Source organism: Rattus norvegicus, chromosome 20, assembly GCF_036323735.1.
Source record: "Rattus norvegicus strain BN/NHsdMcwi chromosome 20, GRCr8, whole genome shotgun sequence".
Taxonomy (NCBI): domain Eukaryota; kingdom Metazoa; phylum Chordata; class Mammalia; order Rodentia; family Muridae; genus Rattus; species Rattus norvegicus.
In genome coordinates this window covers 50807009-50829145 of record NC_086038.1, presented here as the reverse complement: position 1 = coordinate 50829145, position 22137 = coordinate 50807009, and the positions used below count along the sequence as shown (strand labels likewise).

The 22137-nt window shown below is 42.1% G+C and overlaps 1 long non-coding RNA gene across 5 annotated transcripts in view; it reads right to left on the bottom strand.

Moving 5' to 3' along the window:
- The window catches only part of LOC102556488 (uncharacterized), a 31132-nt gene extending 27446 nt beyond the window's left edge, over positions 1 to 3686 (bottom strand). For 2 of the 5 annotated variants that reach the window (XR_010060919.1, XR_010060920.1), the window contains exons 1-3: positions 2073 to 3686; positions 1600 to 1807; positions 714 to 848 (exon numbers count right to left, since the gene is read on the bottom strand). This is a non-coding gene — a long non-coding RNA (uncharacterized LOC102556488). The remainder of the gene's footprint in view (positions 1 to 713; positions 849 to 1599; positions 1808 to 2072) is intronic. The other 3 variants (XR_010060922.1, XR_005497513.2, XR_010060921.1) reach the window with 3 other exon arrangements.
- Between the last annotated feature and the right edge of the window lie 18451 nt (positions 3687 to 22137).

Here is a 22137-nt window from a genome sequence, read left to right as displayed (position 1 = left end):
TATTCCTATAGTTATCCCAAAGCCCACTGAGGCAAACCCAAGATTAACCGTGACAGGGCTGGAATGGTGGAATCAGAGCCCTTCAGACTGATGCAGTGAGAACTCTTCATAGACTTCCGTTAATGGTAACGCAACCCAACAATACTGCTTAATTATAGTGAAGATTCTTCAGTCATCCAAGATACCACTGAGGCAGGGAGCTGGAGTGGGGGTGGGGGAAGAAGAACTGACAGTCTACTGTCTGCTTGACTTATTGGAAACCTAAAACTGCCCCCCCAAAAAACACAGTATGACATTTTTTAAATAAAAACTTATTTTGTAATGATTACTCATTTTCTCCAAGGTCCAACAAAAGAGATTCTATTGCAATAAACATCTACTCCTCGCAGTTAAATCTTTATTGGCACTAAACTGGTATTTTATGAATTGCCAGCCACTTTTAGATACCCTAGGATAATAAGCATGTAAATTATGGGTAGGCCCTGGGCAGGGTTTCAGAAAGTGTGGTCTCCGACCCACCTGCACCAGAATTGCTGGGATGCTCGTTAAAAAATCAACCCCCCTCCCTAAATCAGAGCCTCCAGGGTGCACAATCTGCCTGTGTAACAGGTTCCCAGGGCTGTGGTATACAGCAGTGTGGGGAAACACTACATAAGCATACTGAAGGCTGCTCTTACATTACTGCTTATAAACGCAGACAATTAAAAACATACCAGCTGCCCAGTGATTAAGAACAGGTTTTGCTTCCTCTCCTCCTCAGAAAATGACAGGCAGTGACTTATTTTGCCGTTTTGGGAATTTTAGCCAGAAGGACTATACTCTCCTGAAGCATCTTGTTACCTAATATTCTGCCAAAAGAAAAAAAAAAAAAAAACAAAGAAAAGAAATGCTGGTATCTCAGGACAGGAGTAACTGTGGTGAATGGCACGTGGGGCCCTTTTGTGTCTTTTTTTTCCTAATTGAACGATTATCTGTCATAGACTCCATGAGAGCTTAAAGAAGAAAGGCTCCTGACGCCTTATGACTAATCACTGTCCCAAATCGAATAACATTTTTCAACAAAATTTTCAGGCGGCATCGTCAATTCCTATTTCCCCTGACAAAGAAGATTATTTCTATGAAAGAATTTTGGTCTTGACCTTTTCCAGAAAATAAAATGTTGCTGCTTCTATGTCAAAGAAGGTCACTGTGTCAGAATTCAGGGCAGCCCCACGACAATGCCCTAAAACAATCACTGAGTGGCTGATCCATCCTGTTGTCGTTATCCTTCAGACTCTTTGCCCCGCCCTTTGATGCTCCTGGTGACTTGTCTTTCAGCTGTGCGGTGTCATTATTACCTCGATTTATCTAGTGGTCAAACCTCAAGCAATGCTAACCATTTGGGCCAAGCACAGACATGTGCGTTCAAGGCCGGCTTTATACCTACACCAACCCTACTGCTTACCTCCTACCCTCATCATCACTTCAAGGAAAAGACCTGGCATTAGCCATTGCCACTCTAAGCAGCAGCCTGGATTGGCGCGCGCGCGCGTGCGTGCGTGCGTGCGTGCGTGCATGCATGCAAGCGTGTGTGTGTGTGTGTGTGTCAGTCACAGTTACCTGTGGAGTGGTTGTCACAATGAACTGTGCTGAGCCGGTCACCAGAGTTTCCCATGTGGTGGTGAGGAGTCCCGTTGAGAACCAGGACTTCTAGTAAGTCCTGAGGTGTAGGTCACAGTCTGAGAACTGCTGGCTGAAGGTCATTTGCCACTTTCTGGATTAGCTCCAGATAATGTTGTAAGTGGCGGTGTAATTTATATAGCTTCTCCTGCAATTTACCAGAGTGAAAACTATAATTAACAGTCCCCTAGTTGGTGTATTAAGATGATACAAATTGACAGCCTCTTTTGACAGTGGCGTAGCAACCATATAATTACTGGGTTTTCCTTCTCTTTCTAGAGAATATCAGGTTAACAAAAATCTCAAGTTATCGTGAGAGCAGCCTGGTGTTTCCTTTGCTAACCAAGTCTGAGCTAGTCATTTCACTTGCCTGTCTCTGGCTTAAGCATTCCTCTTTAACTCTACCTACTAACCTTGCAATCTCAACAGATCTGACCTCGGAACGATTCCGTGGAGACCTGTCTTCTCCTACCAAGAATTTACAGCCCACCGTCCACTGAAACTGCTGTTTTGGTCAGAGGTCCTCCATATTTTGGCTCCAGAGGATCCGTAGTGTTCCAAGCAACTTCTTCCAGTTCTATGTTATTGTCTTACGTAGCGCTTCCTAGTATTCTAGTCTTAAGGTTTGGTATCATGGAACCGGTAATAGTAGTTCCGGTGTATCCCCTTCAAAGCTGCTCATGCGCCTTACCGCCCTCCGCCGATGACGCAGCCTGCAGTTCTCAACTATTGCTTGCTTCTACGCCCCACCCCCAAACACAGTGCAGTGCTCTTTCACGCAACTGTTCCCAGTAGTGCTTCACTACGGGAAATGTGAGAACAACGAAAACGTAGAGCTTGCCTATTTATCAACGGTTGATAGGGCTCTGTGAAAGAGTCCCATTCTCCTGGGTACTTTCATTAACTACTTCCCTGCCTGGCCCTTACCTTACTGTTCTTACGCTCAGCCATTCTAAGTAAACTTAACAAGGGTAAGCAGCCACGCCCAAAACACATCCGGGAGGGAGGCAGCCACGGGATGAAGTTGGTGTACGCTCAGATGCCTGGACCCTGGAAGAAGTTGCCTGGAAAGACTTCAGTACTTTTTCTACCGTGTGAACTGACCAGCCACATAGAGCCTCCGTTTACTCATTAGTAAGATAGAAAAAGGGAAAAAAAAAAAAAAAAGAAGAAGAAGAATCAACTTATATATAGCTATTCAACTTCTCTAGTTTTCACGGAGGGTCAACAAGAAACAGGAAAATCTGTATAATAGACTAAATAATTGCTAATTTATTATACATAAATAATTATATACGTCTACAGACCTTCATTATTCCCGGATTGTGAGCAAGAGAAATGTGTCCGTTTGAAAGGCTACCTCAGCAGCTCACACTGTGTGATCCAATGCTCATAAGTTCTCTTCCCTGATCACAACTGTGGAAGGAGACTTTGGACCTGTACAGAGAGGGGTCCTTTCATAGCAACACCGTCTCGCACTGAGTAATTAATGGTACTGGCCTCTCCAACCTGGCCCAGTTTCTTAACAGAGACCTCTAAAAAGGAGTCTAGAGCCACAGGCATGGAAAGATTTAAGAGAAAACCCAAACCCAGAGCTGACTTTCTAAAATAATTACTGGAAGATTGCAGAACCTCTCGCCCCAGGAAACCTGAAGGAAAATATTATTTTGAGTGTGTGAGTGCATCTTTCGCAGGGCAAGCAGGCGCACTGCCAGACACTGTAAGACAAGGAGCACACCTTTGTGAGATCGCTGTACTGTGTTGACAGAGGCACAAAATTAAAAGCCAACATCAAAAAAAAAAAAAAATAACAAAAAACAAAAAACAAAAAACAGGGCTGGAGAGATGGCTCAGTGGTTAGGAGCACTGACTGTTCTTCCAGAGGCCCTGAGTTCAATTCCCAGCAACCACATGGTGGCTTACAACCATCGGTAATGGGATCCGATGTCCTTTTCTGGTGTGTCTGAAGACAGCTACAGTGTACTTATATATAATAAATAAATAAATCTTTAAAAAAACAAAAAACAAAAAAAAAAAACAAAAACAAACACCAATTCTGGTCAAAACTTCAGAACAGAGTTCCAGACGGTTTCATCCCATTTTTGTTTGATGGATTATTAATTGCAATCGCTGCACACAATTTATATTTTAGGACAGCTAATGTTTCTCTTGCCTTCAAGCTCCAACCAGCATTTCCTTCTCTGCCTAGGAATTTTTTCTAACCAATTTTCTACCTGTTCGCCTCTCAGATTTGTTCAAATTGATACCTGAGAGCTAATTTACACCTCGCTGTTCTCAGAACACAATCTCATATGACAGTACCAAGAGACCTACCCCTTTTGAATCAAAAATCGAAGTTCTAATTTTCGGTTTCTCGTATGATTATGTAAGTGGGCACACTTTAGGGGACGTACAAAGTGAATCGGGATAATTTTTCCACCCTTCATTTTTCTCAACATTCTTGTGTTGGTTACTTTTAAATCTCCCTTATCTTCTTCCTCAAATGGTGGTTTCCAAATAATAATTAAAGAAGGTAAGCCTCCGTGTTCAGGGTTCATTAAGGAGGTGACCACAAAAGGACTTTGCCATACAAGCCGGTGCCTGGGTACTGAAAGGAGTTGAGGGGCACCTCAAATCCACTGGAGCCTAAGTCTGGAGGTCCCCTGATTAAAGGGACCTTTTGAAAGAAAACGAAGATATTACAATTCATCAACGCGTGCAACAGAATCAGAACCATCTTCGGAGCAGTTATGTATTTTCTGAACTCTAGGAACAAGCCCAGTGAACATTTAAAGGTGTGCCAATGTATACTTATATCAAAATTTAACACAGACTTCTTTGTAGAGAGAATCTCTTATAAGCAACACCTGTCAATAAAGAGCCAATGGCCAATGAGCTGAGGCAGGAAATAGGAGGTGGGACATTGACAGGAAGAGAGAGGATTCTGGGAAAAGAGAGATGAAAAGGAGTAAGGGGAGGTGCTGGGGGAGACGCTGAGGAAGAAAGAGGCCAGGGCAGAAGGAGAGGCAGCTGGCTGTGTAGAAGACATAAAATAGACATAGTAACGGAATGGGTTAAATAAGTTACAAACTAGTCAGGGAATGAGTTGAGGCTTGTAGCCAAGTCATTTATTAATAAATCATTAGTCTCAGAGTCATCTTCTGGGAGCAGGACCTGAGAAGGAAAAACGGTTTTATTTATTTTACATTTTTTTTCTGAAAGCTTGTGTTATCATGCCATTTGTTGATGATGTACCCTGCCTCCTGGAATGGGAGAATACTGCACTTACCTACCCAGGCAGAAGAGGTGGGTCTATGTGAATTGTTTTGTCCAATCAAATGAAGGACGTGGATGTTTTCTTTCTATCAAAAAGTATGAAGATGGTCAACTTGACAGAATCTGGAATCGTCTGGGAGAAGGGACCTTGAGTATGGGTGGGGTAGGTGTCCTGGCTACGTAAAGTGTTGCAGGAAGATCCACCTAATTGTGGGCTCTGCACCTGAGGAAGCAGAAGGGGACTGATTGCTAACATGCTCGCATTCATCCCTTACCCTTTGCTGCTTCTCTGCAACGTGAAGGGCTACCTCAGTCTCTGCTGCCGTGACTTCCCCAGAACGGTAGCCTGTACCCTTGACATGTGAGCTGAAACAACCGTCCTTAAGTTCCTTCCATCGGCGCGTTCTCGGTGCGTCAGACACCACGGTGCAGAACTGAAAACAGGATCTCGCTCTTGAGGAAATGCTGAAAGGGCTATAGGGATGGCTCTGCCGTTGACACCAGTGAGGACCCAGGCTGAGTTCCTAACACCCACACGGCAACGCACAGTAACTCCAGTAACACCCTCTTCTGGTCCCGGGATGCCAGGGGCATGCACAAGGTGCACATATGTGCATGCAGGCAAAACAGTATAGATAAATAAAAGAGCAAATAAAGTGTTTTTAATGGTGATAGGCACACAGAGATGGACGCTGGGGGTCAGTGCACACTGTCACTCAAAACCCATCTGACACTGCCATTAGTAACATAGAGAGACCTGAGACTCGGCCTAGAATTCCCCTCGCCATAACAAGATATCAGTAATATATAGCTTTCTGAAATGACAGTCTACATGCAAAACGCCTTTCACATAATATTCTCAAAGCTCAGTTGCCATTATTTCTGCTTTGACTAAAGAGACTGGGGCAATGAGCAGAAGACATCCCCACTTGCTCCGTCTTTAAAAAATGTGACGGCGAAGTCTCCACTCGTATTTTCTAGCTAAGCTATACGCCTCGCACAGGAAATACAAATTATTAATAGCAGTTCCTGTATCTTATAAATTCAGAAAGTAATAAATATATAAATGTTAAGCACACAGAGTCAGTGATAGAGAAGGATTTGTTTATTTGCACAATTTATGAAATTGTGACCTTGAAACTCACATGCAAAAAAGCCATTAATCCCAATTTGTAAAGCGCATGGAACCCACAGCAGGACTGGTAATGTGGATAAAAGGCAGCATAAGAAGACACAGGCTGTCTTTTATAGCGCATTTGTCAGCTTCCTTCCCATTAAGCCTCTTTTAAAAGGTGAGGTACATTTCTGACCCTAAAAAATTAAAATTACTCACCCCAATCAATCTGGTATTGTACATTGAGATATATTGCCTTCTTCCGCGAGCACTAAAAGATTTTATAAACCCTGAGGTAACCAGAGATGAATTTCTTAATAAAAATTCAATTTGTAAGGTTTCAATATTATTTACTTCTTGATTGTAATTTGTGAGCCTTGCCCAACACAGCCACATAACTCCCTCCTCTGGCGGTGGACGTAAAATTGATTGGTCCTGTTCAGTAAATAACACATGAGTTGAACCATTTTTTTTTCTTCTCAAGTCTCCCATACTGCCTTGCTATTTACTTTCTGTCAAAACAATCCTTGCATGTCAGCCACCAGACAAAACATAGACATCTATCTAGGAATTTTCCTCTCCGTTTAGTAAATGACTTTGTATCTAAGCGTCTTTCTGCTCACGCAAAATTCACATAGGAAAAAAAAAAAAAGTAACTCTGACGTACCTGTTTCACCATTGTGGGAGGAAAAACTGCTGACACTGATCCTTGCTTCTCCCTCAGACCAAGGAATGCGGCTTTATTTTGCACTTCCGGTGCTATTCGGTCTCAGTAGGAATCACCCAGGGACTTAATTGCACCCTTAGGGCCAGAACAGAGGCATACAGTGTTGGCCCACAATATACTTCTGGGACGGGCACATTGGGGGTCCTGGAACTTTCCATTCTGCCTTAGTTTCCTGGAATTCTGGCAGGACAGCGGAAGTCCACATGGATACTGCTCTGCTGGACTCTGGGAGCCTAAGGGGGAAAAAAAATCCCATTGTGCCCTACCGCAACCTTATCAGTTCAAGACAGAAATCCTCAGACAGGTTCTGTTTCTCCAGCAAGGGACACTGCTCCGAATGAGAAGCCAGGCCATGTTCGGGTCTGTGTGGAATCGAAGCAAACTGTGCCCCTTGAACGACCTCTCTGACCAACTGTTAATCATTATGCAACCCTCGACGGAGGGAAAAATAACAATAAAAACCCTCAACTCTCACTGCACACGGTGGGATAAACACAGGCAGCAACCCAAGAGCCCAATAACTCGGGGAGGGTGTCTCAAAGCTGAAACTGGCATTTAATCTCTGGGAAGAGGAAGAGGGCATAGGAAAAAAAAAATAGAACTCTTAATTGAAACCGCGTAGAAGCCCCCAGTCGCTGCTTCACGCTGACAGTCACCAAGCCTGTGTGGAAATTGGCTTCACAGTCTTTGTTTCCTCTGGGCCGCATGCTGCGAATCTGGTTACAATCATAGCTGTTATTAATCAGAACCCGGCTTGGGTTGCTGGCAAGTAAGTGGTACCAGGATGTAAGCTTTCATGTGCAGATACACAGGCTCCATTGACTTTGCTCTCAAATTCCCACATACTGCTCATCAATATGTACAGAAGGCTCTCTAGGGCGGAACATCCGAGGCACGGGAAAGGCCAATGAGACTGACCAGAGAAAGAAATTAGGATCGACAGATGTTTGACTGCTGCAAGGTCAGAGAGGCAGGTAAATGCGGTCCAGAAGCAGAGAGCCAAGGCTAGGGGGAGGCCTCGGCCTTGCCCATCAAGCAGAGGCTCCAGAAGCACTGCAAAGTCACCTCCTGGGAAAAGACCAACAGGGCCTTAAGCAAACAACTATGGTGTCAGCCCAGATCTCGGGTTCAAGCACCTGGCTGAGAAGCCTCTGGCAAGAAACGACAAGTGTGGCCAAGTGGCAGAACATGTGCTCGGCATGCACAAAGCTGTGAATTCAACTCCCAACACCAAATAAATAAACAGAGGAATAAAAAGTTGACATAGAAGCCGAGCCCCGGATGGGGATTGATGATTTACATGAAGGACAGCCGCTTGGGAGCGGTACATACATAAATTACACCTTTCTACAAATCCCCCGACTTACCTCTGCCACCCCAACACCTACTAGTTGGCACAGCAGCACCTACTCTCATTCTGGCTCGACCACAGTCCCAGGTCAGCAGCTAGAATGGCCACTTGCCTTCCTTCCTGGGTAGTTCTTTCTCCCACTTCAAACCTCTATGGCTTCTTCAATGTATCATGGCCAATCCCCCCGACTGGGAGGAAGCCATCTCCAGACAAAACAGAAAATGGGAAAAGCCCTCTATACATTTCTCTTTAATACTTGCTTTTCTTTATAACACACACACACACACGCACGCACGCACGCACGCACTCACGCACACAAGAATACACAGGTGCATACACATGCATAGGCACCTACCGAATGCACACAGAGACTCATACACCATAGTTCTAAGCTACCTGGAGTCGTTAGAACATTCACTAGTGGACTGATTCCCTCCAGCCCACACCGCTCAAAACCTGTGTTCCCTCCTCGCTCTTGTCAGAAGTTTGGCATCTTCCACCAGAGGCTGCAGCTAAGGATCACCAGTCGCCACCTAGTGGCTGAAGGCACCATACATTTATTCTTAGGCTTTAAAGTAAGTCTTAGGAGGCAAGATGTATATTTTTGCCAAGCTCGTTCCCGCTGGAAGTTCAGAAGAGAACATGCCCCAGCCAATTCTCATTTCCAGGGCCAGAGGGCTTTCCTCGGCTCACGGTTTCAGGGGTTCAAACCTCCTCTTCCAGTCTGGCACCAGCTATACCCACCCTCAGCTCCTGCCTTCCATAAGGACCTCTGTAGTTGCATCCGGTCCGCCGGAATAACCCAGAATGAGACCTTTGAGATCTCAGTATCTCTCTGGGAGCTCTCAGAGACTGAGCCACCAACCAAAGAACACACGGGCTTGAATGAGGCCCCCGGCACATATGTAGCAGAGAGGCTCAGCGCAGTCCCCCACCCCCACCCTCCAGCGACTGGAGTGGAGGTTCTCCATAAAGCTGTAGCCTGACTGTGGTATACATTCCCCAGTAGGGCTACATTGTCTGCCCTCAGTGAGAGAGGATGAGCCTACCCTGGCTGAGACTTGATGCACCAGGGTAGAGGGGAATGGGGATGGGTCGCCTCCATCCTCTCAGAGGAAAAGGGTTGGGAGATTGGAGAGAGGATCTATGTGAGGCGGTACCAAGAGGAGGCGGAGTTTAATGTTAATTAATTGATTGATTTTTAAAAACAATCTAAAAATTCTTAACTCGGTCACAGCTGCAAAGTCCCCCTCGAAGTTCACAAGGCTTTTCTCGGGCCTACCTGGCTGTTCAGATGTCATTCCAGATGTCGCAGACTCCGATTTTAAAAAGCCTATCCAGGCGAGGATGAGGTGACTGAAAAGGAAAACTGCCAAATTTGCAAAAACATTAACAAATCTACAGTCAACAAAAGTTATGGTTGAGAACCGCTGGGATTACAGAGAGTTGCTGTGGAAACAGTCCTGCAGAAAAGCTCTTCTCAATTAAAGGACTAGGAAATTAGCAAGGAAATAACAGCTGTGCTCAGCGAAGCAAAATTATCTAAATTCTACCTGATTCAGGACATAGGAAAAACGATGCATCCCTCAGAAGTTTGCTCATGATGCAAAAATAAATAAATGAGTAGATTATAGATAGATAGATAGATAGATAGATAGATAGATAGATAGATAGATAGATAAAAGCCCACTCGTAAATTTGTCTTCAAACATCTTTTTACCAAAAATGAGTCAATCTTGATTCACTCGCTCTGATCTTTTTGAGGTACATAATTTCATCCCAAAATAAAACTTATTTTCACAAGTATTGGATTTGATTTTAAAAACAACTATTTAAAAAAAAACATATTTTACTATTCTCTATAAATTTCAGTCCCTATTCTAAGTGGGTTCTTTTTCAGTGCAAATATTTTCTTTTCTCTTTTTTAAGTTTATTAATTTCTATTTTGTGTGCATTGGTGTTTTTCCTGCCTGTATGTATGTGTGAAGGTGTTGGATTTTCTGGAACTGGAGTTATAGACAGCTGTGAGCTGCTATGTGGGTGCTAGGAATTGAACCCAGGTCTTCTGGAAGGGCAGCCAGTGAGTGTGTGCTCTAACCGCTCAGCCTTATCTCCAGGCCCAGTGCATATTTTCTAGCAAAAAATAAGCCCTAGGAAAAGATGATGGATGAAGGCCAACCTCCGAGAAAGACCAAAATACATGTAAGAGGCCCAGCTCTGAGAGCTCTGAGTGCAAGACCACACACTGTCCTAGACACAGCCTCTTTCTCTGCGGGACCCAAACATTTTTCCCATGACCAAAGTTTCTACCCAAAGCTTCACCTGTCTAGGGAAAGCTCATCAGTTTGGTAAACTTAATTTTGCTTTTTTTTAAAAAAAAAATAAAAATTGTATATAGTCACTGTACAAAATGGTGGGCAGGCTTTCATACTACCTTCTTGTTAAGGACCATAAAAGTATTGGCATACACACACACACACACACACACACACACACACATACACACACACACATACACACACACATACACACACACACACACACACACACACACACACACACACACACCTACTTTCGGTTTCCAGTTTCCTCTATTTAAAGATTAGTGATCGTGCAAAATACACTGACATTTTTGAACATCTGGACACTTGGACATTTGAACATAAGGACAAATGCACCATGGGTTCTCTTGTGTGTTCGCACTGTGTAACCGAAAGTCCCATGTAAACATAAAAGAGACATAAACCACATAGTTACTGTGTAATCTGTATTAAATTAGAGATTCGATAGCCTGCACAAAGGAAGACAATTTGTAAAATTGTAGTAAGGGCTAAATGACAGGAGGATTTCTAGCAAGAGGAACCCTTAGCTGCAAATGCAAAGATGTTCAGGACCCCAGATAGAGGGCACTATTCCCACATGTATCCAGAATGATGGGGGTGGGGAAAGGACCTTTTTTACCCCCTATTCAACTCGAACCCCAATCAAGAAATTCTTTTCCTTTTTGAGGACTTTAATGAATTCATCTCCTCCCTCTGCCTGGCAGATGCTGAGCACAAAAGGACATGACCCAGAAGCAGCTGGTCACAGGGCTGGGCTCAGTGGAAGAGGAAGCCCTGACAAGCCGGTTTCCAGGTTGAGAGGGAAACATTTACATCAACGAAGTTGAAAGGTATACTTATAGACATGTTAAAGACATGTTCCTAAGATCGACGTTTAGCCTCAAATAAAAACATGTCTAAAAAGTTTTTGATAATCTTTTCACCAAAAGGTGGCTCTATGTCACCTTGTCCCTGAATCCAGGCTCCCTTAATGTCCGGTTGCCACTAAGTGATTTTCTCAACAGTAATACCCAACAAGTTACAAAGCCCCCTGCGCTCATACGGCCATTCCTTGGTTTAATGTACTGTTCTTGGAGTCTCTTAGATACTTAATTTCTTTTAAGGGAGGAACTGGTTATTTCATTTTGCATTGGGTCCACAAATCATGACATTGGTCCTGAGGCAGCTCAAACAAACCCATTCATCTTCTGAGTTCTGGTGAAGCCCTCTGAATCACCGTGAGGCCACGGTGCGGGGAGAACGTCAACTATCCCACCCAAAGAGAATCTTGCAGAGTGCAGGAATTCCAGACTTCAAAAAGACATGCTCTGTCCTGGTGACCTGGAAACTATCCTCACGCGCAGTTTCCTGGCTGGCCAGCTTGGGAGAGTGACCGTGAGTCAGCAGCACCACAGCAGGAACCATGTCTAGGTGGCCCTGTAACCTTCCAAGTCTCCTTCTGCTCAGCCAGATCTGCTCACCTGCAAGTCAGACAAAGGAGATGGTAGCGAAGGATCCAGAAATCATAGAAGGGCCCGCTGACTCCCCTGGGACATACCTGGCTGTCCTGAGCAGTGTGCTGTCCCCCCAGAGCTCCACTGTCCCGCAGCAGCACCAGGGTCATACAAACATGAGACTTCATCCAGCAGCAGATGGAGGCTGATGCAGAGACCCAAAGCCAAACATCAGGCAATGCTCCGAGAGTCTTGTGGAAGAGTAGATTAACTAACCTGGGCCCATGGGCGCCCTCGAAGAACGAACTAAAGATCTGCAGGGGCTGAACCTAGGCCCGCCACGTATTTGTAGCAGATGTGCAGTCTGATCTTCATGCGGGTCCCATAACAATTGGAGCGGGGCTTGTCTCTAGCTCTGTTGCCTGCCATTGGATCCCCTTCCCCTAGCTGGACTGCCTGGTTGGGCCTCAGTGAGAGAGGACTTGCTTACTCCTGCTGCGATTGGTAACCAAGGAGGGGTCCCCCCTCCCCCCGCGCGCCCCAGGGAGAATGGGGGAAGGGACTTGTAAGGTGGGACTGGGAGGAAAGCAGGGAGTAGGAGTTGTGATCCGGATATAAAGTGGGTAAATTAATTAATGAATTTAAAAAAGTTTAAAAACCATGTTCTGTCAGCCCTCAGCTGTTCAGACCGGCCCCTGGTAGCCTGTGCCTCACCACAGATACATGGTAGACCCAGAGCCCCAGCACCCAAATGAACCTTTCCAGAAACTGTGAGTGGGGCCAAAACCTCTGGCAGTGCTAACCCTGTAAATTTTAAGCTGAATTCTTACGAAATGAGTTTAATAAACTTATAAAATGAGTTTAACGGCCTTTATGAACAGCTAGATATTATTCCCTAAAATATGATTTATATTATACATATAAAATATATGTATTATTTGAAAGAAATCATGCAGTATCTATCTGTGCTTTTTGCTCTGGCTAATTTTGCTCAACACGATGGTTTCCAGTATCATCTGCTTTCCAGCAACTACGATTTCATTTTCAGCGTGGCTAAATGAAACTCCATTGCGTCTAGACATTTGTATCGGTTCCTCTGTGATACAGGCACATAGGGATTCTGCTGCTTGGCTGTTGTAAATAGTGCTCCGACACGGAGGGCTGTTCAGGGATCGCTGTTGTTTGCTGGCTTGTGTGTCTTTGAGCATTCCCTCAGGAATCACCAAGACTGAATCCAGTAGTAGCCTCCTTTTCAGTTTTCGAGGAGACTTCCCTGCCAATTTCCCCAGTGGCTGTGCCAGTTTACATTTCCCACAGCAACGATGCCTAGTTTCTCTGTCTGCGCATGCTCACTAGCATTCATTGTTATTCTTTCTGATTAGAGAACCGGCAGGGAGAAGATTTTAGACAGGGTTTCACGTACCCTAAGTCAGCCTCAGTGAACTCCTGATCACTGAGCCCGCACCTCCCCAAGGGCTAAGTTGACAGCTGTGTGCCACCGTGCACGATCCTCGTTGATTTCCTTGATGATAGACAAGGTTTCAATGGAATCTCAAGATAGCTTTAATTTGGATTCCCCGGGTGGCTGCAAGAATCAGACTGTTTTCTGTTTCATTTATTTGCCCATCCATCGATTGAGTGTTTAATGTCTAGAATTGTTTATAGATTCTGCACACTACCTTTCCAAAAGGCTCTCTTCACTATGGTAATGGCTTCCTTTGCTGTGCACCTAGCTTTGTTTAATTTCATGGACTCCCGTTGGTTGGTTACTGGTCCCATTTCTTGAGCTGAGGAGTCCTTCTCAGAAAGCCCTGGCCTATGCCCATATCTTAGCCCATGACCTCATTTCCTCCTATATCTCCTTCAGTGTCAGGTCTTACAGTAAGGCCTTTGATCCATGTTGAGGGTTTAAAAAAAGAAACAGGAATAAAGATAAGGAATAGTTTCATTCTTCAGTAATATTTGTTAAAGAGCCCTTTCCTCCAGGTCATGTCTTTTGTTTTGTTTTGTTTTGTTATTTTGTTTGATTGTTGTTTTTACTTCTTTGTCAATAATTAGTTGGCTGTAGTTGTGTAGGCTTGTTTCCCAGTCCACTATTTTATTGCTCTGGTCTACATGTGTTTTTTTTGCTAGCACAATGCTGATTTTATTAATACATCTGTGTAGTATATTGGTAACTGTGGTAACTAGGTTTCCCTCAGCATGGTTCTCTCTACCTAGGAGTGCTTGGATGATTGGGTCTTCTCTACTTCCCTATGAATTTTATAATTGTTTATAATTCCATGAAGACTCGCACTGACCCTTTGATAGAAGTTGAATGGAATCTATTCAATCTATTTGTATTATATCTGCTCTTGCAAAAACAATTCTGCCAATCCACGAGCATGGGAGGCCTTTCCATCTTCAGTGTCTTCAAGTTTCCATCGTAGAGGGTTTCCTCAGTTAGATTTATTCCTGGGTTATGTTTTGCCTTTCTTTCTTTTTTTTTTTTTTTTTTTTTTTTGGTTTGTTTGTCTGATTGATATTTGTTAACAGTTTGCCTGTTTGTTGTTTCAAGCTACTGTGAATAGGGTCTTTTGGCTATTTTTTGTTGGTAAGTTCATTTTTGGTGCACAGGAAAATGTGGTTCTCTATGTGAGTTTTGAATCCTGCCACTTTGCTGAAACTGCTTACCACTTACTTCTAAGATTTTCTAGTGCAGTTGTTAAGGTCTTCCAGTGTAGGATCGCATCTTCTACAAAGAAGGATACTTGACTTCTTTCTTTCCTACCTACTTCATCTTATTTCTTTCCTTGGCTTATTGCTCCAGCTAAGATTATACTGAGTGAGAGTGAGGCAAGTAGACACCCATGTTTCATTCCTATCTCTAGAGAAAAGGCTTTCAGGTTTTCCTTACTATATCCTAAAAGTTTTTCTTTCTTGATTTCTGCCTGGACCCAGTTTTCATTCAGGAGTGTGTTGTTTAGCTTTCATGAGTTTGTGTACTTTCTGTCATTTCTACTGTTACTGTCCAGCTTTCATCCATAGCGGTCAGACAGGATTCAGGATGTTATTTCAACTTTGATATATTTTCTGAGACTTGCTTTATGTCCTAATATGTGAACACTGGAGAAAGTTCCATTGGCTAGTGAGAAGAAAATAGATTCTTTAGTGGTTGGACCAAATGTTCTGTAATATCTATTAGATCCATTTGATTTGTGATATTATTTAACTCACAGTTATTTAGTTTATGTCTGGACTTGTCTATTGGAAAGAGTGGAGTATTAAAGTCACCCATTATCATTGTGTTATTAGTCAGGATTCTCTAAAGAGCAGAACTGATAGAATGAATATATAAATCTAAGGTTTGTTAGTGTTGCTGTACTGTAGGCTGTGATCTGGGTCATCCATCAGTGGCTGTTGCCTAATAGAAAGGCCAAGAATCTGGTAGTTGCTCAGTCCATGAGACTGGATGTCTTAGTAGTCCCAGTCTAGTGATGGAGTCATAGAGGATTCCATGAGACCTACTGGTCTTCAGTCTACACTGGAATCCCAAGGAAGAGTAGGTTCTAATACAGGTGAAGTAATGCCTCAGGACAGGGCAGATGAATGTAGTCAGAGCAAGGACAAGCAGATGTTGTGGTATAATAAAAAAGGCAGGTGTTGTGGTATAATAAAAAGAGGGCATGACCAGTTCTTGTGTGTCACTGCTCCATGCCTGGTCCCTTGTACTCTCAAACCCAGGAAGTGACTCCCTGGCATTAGTTCCAGCACCATAGGGCTATATAGAACTAACCTTAATTTAGCTCGCCAGCATCTGGCTTCAGTGAGGAACCACGCCACATTAGCCTAGCTATCATCTAGCCTCAGTGGTCTCTCCCCTCCCATTGCAAGTCACCTTGGCCACCCTAGCCAGCCAGGAGCTCTGGTCCCAGCTACTTGGTAAAATCAAGACTCAACAAACTTTAACCCAACAACCAGATTTATATGTTAAATACTCAGTGTAAAATACATCCACACAATAAACTTACAACCAATTGATAAGGACATAAAACTCCCACCTAGAAGAGATGTTTGCCTGTAGAAATCTCTCCCTTAAGAAGTATTCACAACAACTTGTATCTATCTAGAGATGCATGGCAAGGATCATTTATGTCTACCTCCATGTTGCCTCTCCCTCCTCCTTCTCTCCTTCCCTTTTCCCCACCTTATTCATTTAGTGTCCGATCATGGCCTTGATCTAACTTGTGCCAGCCCTTATCCATTTGCCTACAAATTTCATGAAGTCATTACTTTTAATGGCTGAGTAGTACTCCATTGTGTAGCTGTACCACATTTTCTGTATCCATTCCTCTGTTGAAGGACATCTGGGTTCTTTCCAGCTCCTGGCTATTATAAATAAGGCTGCTATGAGCATAGTGGAGCATGTGTCTTTGTTGTATGTTGGAGCACCATTTGGGTATATGCCCAGGAGTGGTATAGCTGGTTCCTCAGGTAATACTATGTCCAATTTTCTAAGAAACAGCCAAACTGATTTCCCCGGTGGTTGTACCAGTTTGCAATCCCACCAGCAATGGAGGAGTGCTCCTCTTTCTCTACATCTTTGCCAGCATCTGTTGTCACCTGAGTTCTTTATCTTAGCCATTCTGAGTTATAAGGTGGAATCTCAGGGTCATTTTGATTTGCATTTCCCTGATGACACGTATGTTGAACATTTCTTTAGGTGCTTCACGGGCATTTGATATTCCTCATTGAGAATTCTTTGTTTAGCTCTGTACCCCATTGTAAATAGGGTTATTTGATTCTCTGGAGTCTAACTTCTTGAGTTCTTTTTATATGCTATATATTAGTCCTCTATTGGTTGGTAAAGACCTTTTACCATTCTGTAGGTTTCTGTTTTGTCCTATTGACAGTATCTTTTGCCTTATAGAAGCTTTTCAATTTTATAAGATCCCATTTGTCAATAGTTGATCTTAGAACCTGTGCCATTGGTATTCTGTTCAGGAAGTTTTCCCGTATGCCAATGTGTTCTAGGCTATTTCCCAATTTCTCTTCAAATAGATTCAGTGTATCTGGTGTTATATTGAGGTTTTGATCCACTTGGAATCGAGCTTTGTACAAGGAAATAAGAATAGGTCTATTTGCATTCTTCTACATGCAGACCACCACTTAAGCCAGCACTATTTGCTCTGTAGAAAAGCTTGAGGTCAGAGAGATGGTGTTTCCTCCAGTTCTCTTATCATTGAGAATAGTTTTCACTATCCTGGGATTTTGTTGTTCCAAATGAAATTGAGAATCACTCTTTCCATCTCTGTGAAGAATTGAGTTGAAATTTTGATGGGGATCAAATTGAATCTCTAGATTGCTTTTGATAAGATGGCCATTTTACTATGTTAATCCTGTCAATACATGAGCATGGGTGACTTTCCATCTTCTGAGATCTTCTTCAATTTCTCTCTTCAGAGACTTGAAGTTCTTGTCATACAGATCTTTCACTTGCTTGGTTAGAGTCACACCGAGGTATTTCACGTTATTTGTGACTATTGTGAAGGATATCATTTCCCTAATTTCTTTCTCAGCCTGTTCATCCTTTGAGTAGAGGAAGGCTGCTGATTTGTTTAATTTTTATATCCAGCCACTTGGTTGAAGTTGTTTATCAGCTGTAGGAGTTCTCTGGTGGAATTTTTTGGGTTACTTAAGTATACTAGCATATCATCTTCAAACAGTGATATTTTGACTTCTTCCTTTCCAATTTGTATCCCATTGACCTCCTTTTGTTTTCTAATTGCTTTGGCTAGGACTTCAAGAACTATATTGATTAAGTAGGGAGAGAATGGGCAGCTTTGTCTAGTCCCTGATTTTAGTGGGATTGCTTCAAGTTTCTCTCAGTTTAGGTTGATATTAGCTCCTAGTTTGCTGTATATTGCTTTTACTATGTTTAGATATGGACCCCGAATTCCTGATCTTTCCAAGACTTTTATCATGAAGAAGTGTTGAATTTTGTGAAATGCTTTCTCAGCATCTAACCAGATGATCATGTGGTTTTTTTTTTCTTTGAGTTTGTTTATATAGTGGATCTTGTTGATAGATTTCCATATATTGAACCATCCCTGCATCCCCGGGATGAAGCCTTACTTGACCATGGTGAATGATCATTTTGATGCGTTCTTGGATTCAGTTTGTAAGAATTTTATTGAATATTTTGGCATCGATATTCATAAGGGAAATTGTTCTGAAATTCTCCTTCTTTGTGGGTCTTCATGTGGTTTTTGTATAAGCACAACTGTGGTTTCATAGAACAAATTGAGTAGTGTTCATTCTGTTTCTCATTTGTGGGATAGTTTGAAGAGTATTGGTATTAGGTCCTCCTTGAAGGTCTGATAGAATTCTGACCTAAAAATCATCTGGCTATGGTCATTTTGGGGGGGGGGGTTGGGAGACTTTTAATGACTACTTTTATTTCTTTAGAGTGTATGGGACTATTTAAGTGGTTTATCTGATCATGATTTAACTCTGATACCTGGTAACTGTCTAGAAAGTTATCCATTTCACCCACATTTTCAAGTTTTGTTGAGTATAGGTTTTTGTAGTAGGATGTGATAATTTTTTTTAATTTCTTTAGTTTCTGTTGCTGTGTCTCTGTTTTCATTTCAGATTTTGTTAATTTGGATACTGTCTCTGTGCCCTCTGGTTGTCTGGCTAAGGATTTATCTATGTTGTTGATTTTCTCAAAGAACCAGCTCCTGGTTTTCTTGATTCTTTGTATAGTTATTTTTGTTTCTACTTGGTTAATTTTAATACTGTGTTTGATTATTTCCTACCATCTACTCCTCTTGGGTTTATTTGTTTCTTTTTTCTAGAGCTTTCAGATGTGCTATTAAGGTGTGAGTGTATGCTTTCTAAAAGGTCTTTAATTTCTTTTTTTCTTCCTTGACCAAATTATCATTGAGTAGGGAGTTGTTCAGCTTCCATGTGTATGTGGGCTTTCTGTTATTTTTCTTGTTTTGTTTGTTTTTTTGTTATTGAAGACCAGCCTTAGTCTGTGGTGATCTGATAGGCTGCATGGGATTATTCCTATCGTCTTGTATCTGTTGAAGCCTATTTTGTGACTGGTTATATGGTCAATTTTGGTAACATGAAGTGCTGAGAAGAAGGTATATTCTTTTGTTTTAGGATGAAGTATTCTATAGATATCTGTTAAGTACATTTCATTCATAACTTCCATTAGTTTTACTGTGTCTCTGTTTAGTTTCTGTTTCTATGATCTATCCATTGATGAGAGTAGAGTGTTGAAATCCTCCACTATTATTGTGTGAGATGAAATGTGTGCTTTGCATGTGCTCTAGCACACGTGGGGCCTAGATGTTTAGAATTGAAAGTTCATCTTGGTAGATTTTTTTCCTTTGATGAATATGAAATGTCCTTCCTCATCTTTTTTTGATAACTTTTAGTTGAAAGTCAATTTTATTTTGTATTAAGATGGCTACTTCAGCTTGTTTCTTGAGACCATTTGCTTGGAAGTTTTTCCCAGTCTTTTGCTCTGAGTTGGTGTTTGTCTTTGTCACTGAGGTGCATTTCCTGTATGCAGCAAAATGCTGGGTCCTATTTACATATCCTATGTGTTAGTCTTTGTCATTTTCTTGGGGAATTGAGTTCATTGTCGTTAAGAGCTATTAAAGATCAGTGATTGTTGCCTCCTGTTTTTGTTGTTAGAAGTGGAATTAAGTTTGTATGGCTATCTTCTTTTGGGTTTGTTACAAGAAGATTAATTTCTTACTTTTTCTTTACTTAGTTTCCCTCCTTGTGTTGGAATTTTCCATCTATTATCCTTTGTAGGGCTGGATTTGTGGAAAGATATTAAGTTTGGTTTTGTCGTGGAATATCTTCGTTTCACCATCTATGCTAATTGAGAGTTTTGCTGGTTATAGTACCTGGGCTGGCAATTGTTTTCTCTTAGGGTCTGTGAGAAGTCTGGTGTAATTCTGATAGGTCTGCCTTTATATGTTACTTGACCACTGCTTTTGATATTCTTTCTTTGTTTTTTGCATTTGGTGTTTTTATTATTATGTGACAGGAAGAAATTTTTCTGGTCCAACCTATTTGAAGTTCTGTAGGCTTCTTGTGTGTTTATAGTCATCTCTTTCTTTAGGTTAAGGAAGTTTTGTTCTAGAACTTTGTTGAAGATATTTACTGGCCCTTTGAGTTGGGAATCTTCACTCCCTTTCATGCCTATTACCCTTCACTTTGGTCTTTTCATTGTGTCCTGGATATCCTGGATATTTTGGATTAGGAGACGTTTGCATTTTGCATTTTCTTTGGCTGTTGTGTCAATGTTTTCTATGGTATCTTCTATGCCTGAGATTCTCTCTTCTATCTCTTGTATTCTGTTGGTGATGCTTGCATGTGTAACTCTTGATCTCTTTCCTAGGTTTTCTATCTCCAGGTTGTCTCCCTTTGTGATTTCTTTATTGTTTCTATTTCCATTTTTTAGATCCTGGATGGTTTTGCTCAATTCCTTCACCTATTTGGTTGTGTTTTCCTGTATTTCTTTAATGGACTTGTGTGTTTCCTCTTTAAAGGCTTCTACCTATTTATCTGTGTCCTTGTATTTCTTTAAGGGAGTTATTTATGTCCTTCTTAAAGTCCTCTATCATCATCATGAGATGTGATTTTAAATCAGAATCTTGATTTTTCAGGTGTGTTGGGGTATCCAGGGCTTGCTGCAGTGGGAGAACTGGGTTCTGATGATGCCAAGTAACCTTGGTTTCTGTTGCTTATGTTCTTATGCTTGCCTCTTGCCATCTGGTTATCTCTGGTGCTAGCTGGTTTTGCTGTCTCTGACTGGAGCTTGTCCTCCTGTGAGCCTGTCAGCCTGTTGTCTTAGGTGTTTCCACATTCCTTAGGGACAAGCTCTCTCTGAGTGGGATTGGGGTGCTGTTAACTGTGATCTTAGGTGTATCAGCACTCCTGGGAGATCTGTTGTTTCTGGGTGAGATTGGTGTGCACATAGCTGTGGCACAGGATCAGCCCCAGGACTCAGATGGAAACCAGATAGATCCTGCCTCAATTTGCTTTTATTATGACATGTTTTTCTTTTACCTTTAATGGTGACTAATAGTTCTGATAGGTATAGTAGTCTGGGCTGGCATCTGTAGTCTTTCAGATCGTGCAGTGTTCCCATCCAGGCCTTTCTGACTTTTAGCATCTCCACTGAGAAGTCAGGCGTTATTCTAATGGGCCTACCTTTATATGAGTCTTGGTCTTTTTCTACTGAAGCTTTTAACATTCTTTCTTTTAGTGTTTGATTATAATGTGTCATGGGGAGTTTCTTTTAATGGTTCTCTCTCTCTCTCTCTCTCTCTCTCTCTCTCTCTCTCTCTCTCTCCTATATGGCTTATATTTTGATAGGAATCTCTTTCTTTAGATTAGGGAAATTTTCTTCTATAATTTCATTAAGAAGATTTTTCCATGGCTTTGGTCTTCTTCCATGGTCTCTTCTCTTTCCTCTCCAACTATTATAGGTATTATTTTTTCATAGTACCTCAGAATTCCTGGATGGCTTTGTGTCTAGTAATTTGTATATGTTTTGTTTTAGATTTAACATTATTTGGGTGGGTGATCCATTTCTTCTACCTTGTCTTCAAGGCCTGATATTCCCTTCCACTTCCTCTAGTCTATTTGTGAAGCTTTCTTCTGAGCTTCTTAATTCATGTCCTGAGTTTTTTCATTTTGATTCATTTATTCATTTTCCCGAGGAATATTGTAATATAATGAGGTTTTCAGAGACATGTTGTCTTGGTTGTTCAAGTTTGTATTAAGATATTTGTAGTGTTTCTTGGTGTGAATAGCTGGCCTTGTCTTTGTTAGAGGAGTGCTCCTGATGTTGTATGTTGTCACCCCAACCTGTTCAGTTGTGACCAGTTGAATGATACTTGGTTTTCAGTCTTGAGGCCACTCTAGATTTCTTGGTTCAGACTCTAGATGGTCCCACCTCATTACAGAAGGTAGAAGGCTGATAACAGACAAGGAGGCTTAGGGTATCTCTAACTAGGATTCTCTGGGTCAGCTCCACAACAACCCTGAAGACCAGCAATAGTTAAGGGAAAGTATAGATGGCTGGTAGGCTGACAAAGATCTCCTTCCCGGATTTCTACTTCAAACTCAAGTTTGTACTCTAAGCTGGAGTTCTTGTTGGTACTCTAGGTTCTGACTCCAAGCAGTTCCAGATCAATATGGTGGGCTGCATAGCTGAGAGT